Genomic DNA, 3,876 nt, shown 5'->3' with positions numbered 1-3,876 from the left:
GGTGTTATCGCCATTGCTTCGGCGTTTGTGTCCGTTGCGCCGGAGCTTGTCGGTGCTGTTTTTGGCCTCGGAGGGGCCCGTTTTGTTGGTTGTGTTTGTACTGCGAGCCAGCCAACTATCCTCTCCCACGCAAAAGCGGGTCATGAGTGCCGTGAGGGCTGCCATGGACCTCGGCTTTTCTTGGCCGAGGTGGCGGGTGAGCCATTCATCACGAATGCTATGTTTAAAGGCCGCTAGGGCTTCGGCATCCGGACAGTGGACGATTTGGTTCTTTTTAGTTAGGAACCTAGTACAGAATTTCCTGGCTGATTCTCCAGGTTGTTGAACTATGTGACTTAAGTCATCGGCGTCTGGTGTTCGGACATATGTACCTTGGAAGTTGTCCAGGAAGGCTTCTTCCAAGTCCTCCCAATTGCCGACAGAATTTTCAGGCAGGCTGTTAAGCCAGTGCCGAGCTGGCCCTTTGAGTTTTAGTGGGAGGTATTTAATGGCGTGGAGGTCATCTCCTCGAGCCATATGGATGTGGAGAATAAAGTCCTCGATCCATACTGCAGGATCGGCTGTGCCGTCGTATGATTCGATATTGACAGGCTTGAACCCCTCGGGGAATTCATGATCCAGTACTTCATCTGTGAAGCAGAGAGGGTGTGCGGCGCCTCTATATCGGGCCGCCTCACGGCGTAGCTCTGATGGAGTCTGTCTGTGGCATTCGGCCCGGGCGTGGTTAGGTTTTTCACGTTCGAATAGGTAGCCGCCGTCGTGCCTCGAGACACGTCCTCACGATCCGTAGATCGATCTTGTATGTCCTGCTCTACTATCCAGGGTCTGCCGGAGGTCGTACATGTGACCCTAAACTCTTTTGTCTCTATTTTTACGGGGCGGTGGGGCAGGTTGCTGTTCGGCCTGAGTTGCCGCTTTGTCCCGACCGCGGGGTGGCCGGTCGGCCGCCCTGTCTCGACAACGTGGGGGTCGTTTCGCATTACACGAGGGAGATGTGTGCTCTGGCGCCTCCTCATCGAATTGAGGTAGCAGTCTGCGTTGCGGGTAGCTCTTGGATGAGCACTTGAGGTTGTATTCTTCGGCTGTCAGGACATCAGTCCATCTGTCGACGAGCAGATCTTGTTTAGCTTGAAGCTGATGCTGTTTCTTTTTCAGGCTCCTTGCAGTGGCTATGAGCTGAAGCTAGAAGCGCTCCTGCTCCAGAGGATCCTCAGGCACGAGGAAGTCTTCGTTGCCGAGGCTTGTCTCCTCCTCGGATGGTGGACGGTAACTATCGTCCTCCGAGTCATCTTCTATGGCCTGTTCATCAGGGTTATCTTGCCCGTTGTCGTGTTCCCCCTATTCGGATGCAGCTCCGACAGGGTCTTCATTGTTTTCGGCGTCTCCCAGAGTACTATTTTCTCCGGTGCCAGTGTTGCTATCCTTTGAGCGACGGGCCTTAGAACGTCGTTTGGGCCGCCGGCGCTTGGACTGCATCTCAGAGGGTTTATTCGCATCTGGATCGTCTTTGTCGTCGCCGGATCCTTTAGGTGTATCAACCATGTACACGTTGTACGAAGAGGTGGCCGTCCAGCGTCCAGTGAATGGCGGGTCTTAGCCTTGCTCCTTGTCGGCATTGTCGTCCATATCGTCGATGTCTTCGGAGCCATAGTCAAGCACGTCGGTTAAGTCAACGACAGTGGCTATGAAGTGGGTGGTGGGTGGGAAGCAAAATTCCTCATCATCCGCCTCTAGCTCGAACCGAACATAATTCGGCTGTGAGTCCTCCTCCAAGGACAAGTTCTTTAAAGAGTTTAGCACGTCACCAAAAGGTGAGTGCTGGAAGATGTCTGCGGCGCTAAATTCGAAAATCGATAACCGATCCAGCTTGGTGTCCGCAGGCGTGCCTGGTCCGGAACTTATAGCCGGAGACAAGTCCGGAGTTTCATTGACGCAAATATTGTAGGATGTCGAGTCCGTGTGTGGCTCCAACGCCGCGGACTTTGTGGCCTCGGAGGGCACAATCTGCTTCGGTTCTAAGGCCGTTGCAGCAATAGGAACCATCTCCTGGATGTGATCCGATGACAGATCTAAGCCATGTTCATCGGGGCGGGGGAGAGCCATCCCCGCGGTCTCAAACTCGCTGAGGATCAAGTCTCCACAGGTATCCGCGATGTAATTCAAGCTTCCAAATCTGACCTGATGGCCAGGCGCGTAGCTATCAACCTGCTCCAGATGGCCAAGCGAGTTGGCCCGCAGTACGAAGCCGCCGAACAGCAAAATCTGTCCGGGGAGCAAGGTTCCTCCTTGGACAGCGTCATTATCAACGATTGAAGGGGCCATCAGACCTTTTGTCGACGGCACAGTGGAACTCTCAATGAAAGCACCAATGTCGGTGTCAAAACCGGCGGATCTCGTGTAGGGGGTCCCGAACTGTGCGTCTAGGATCGATGGTAACAGGAGACAGGGGACACGATGTTTACCCAGGTTCGGGCCCTCTCTATGGAGGTAATACCCTACTTCCTTCTTGATTGATCTTGATGAATATGAGTATTACAAGAGTTGATCTACCACGAGATCGTAATGGCTAAACCCTATAAGTCTAGCCTGTATGACTATGGTAATGTATGTTTCTCTATCCGGACTACGCTCTCCGGTTTATATAGACACCAGGGAGATCTAGGGTTACATGAAGTCGGTTACATCAGAGGGAACCTACATAGTCGGTTGCCAAGCTTGCCTTCCACGCCAAGTAGAGTCCAATCCGGACACGGGTACAGTCTTTGGTCTTCATGTCTTCACAGCCCATCAGTCCGGCCCAAAGGATAACAGACCGGACGCCCGAGGACCCCTTAGTCCAGGACTCCCTCAGTGGCACATGCAAATTTACTTAGGATGGCAGGGTAATACCGTATATAGGTAGGTATGGTGGACTTATCTGGATTAATTTTGGGTTCAAGGTTTTTGATGTACAAGCAGAATTCCCACTTAGTACAGGCGAAGGCTAGCAATTAAGATTGATAAGCGGCCAGCTAGAGAGCAACAACGATCATAACCATGCATTATGCATAAGTAACATTGGACACTAGCATGAGTAGGATATGAACACCATGAACATAAATATCATAGAGGCTATGTTGGTTTTGAGTCAACTACATGCATGAACGTGTACCAAGTCAAGCCACTCGAACATTCAGAGGAGGATACCATATCATCATACTACATCACAATCGTTTTAACGCTATGTTGATATCCAAGATAAATCATTATCAACTCCCAGCTACTTATGCATGGCATGAGAAACTATAATCTCTAATTGTCATTGCAAGCATGTTTAATCATAATGGGCTGAAGCCTGGATACTAGGTGAAACATATTTACACAGACAGAACAAGTCGAGTTCATACCAGTTTCTCTTTGCCACGGCCAGTTCATCGAATGTCGTCATTATTGCCTTTCACTTGCACGACCGAACGATATGAAAATAATAATAGTGCAAGAATGTCATGGACTAAGCTGGAATCTGCAAACATTTTATTCAACGGGAGAAGACAAGGTAAAATGTGCTCTTTATTAGTTCAACAATTATTCATCTGAGAGCCACTCAACATTTTCATCGTGGTCTTCTCCTCGATACAACTCAAATAAAAAGAAGAGAAATTCAGAGAAACACACTGAAATAATTTTGGAGTTTTTGGTTTTCTTGAACAAGCAAATAAAAGGGAAAAGCAAAAACGAGAAAAACTATTTACACGGGAAAGCTCCCAACAAGCAAAAGAAGAACAAGGAAATCTTTTTGGGTTTTCTTTTTAATACTACTACTAAGCATGCATAGAAAGTAAATTACTACAACTGTTTTTTGGGTTTTTCTATAGTTTTTCAAACACACAAGATGAA

This window comes from Aegilops tauschii, chromosome 2, assembly GCF_002575655.3.
Source record: "Aegilops tauschii subsp. strangulata cultivar AL8/78 chromosome 2, Aet v6.0, whole genome shotgun sequence".
NCBI classification, from domain to species: domain Eukaryota; kingdom Viridiplantae; phylum Streptophyta; class Magnoliopsida; order Poales; family Poaceae; genus Aegilops; species Aegilops tauschii.
The sequence above is the reverse complement of the archived record's forward strand: the minus strand, read 5'-3'. Positions refer to the sequence as shown.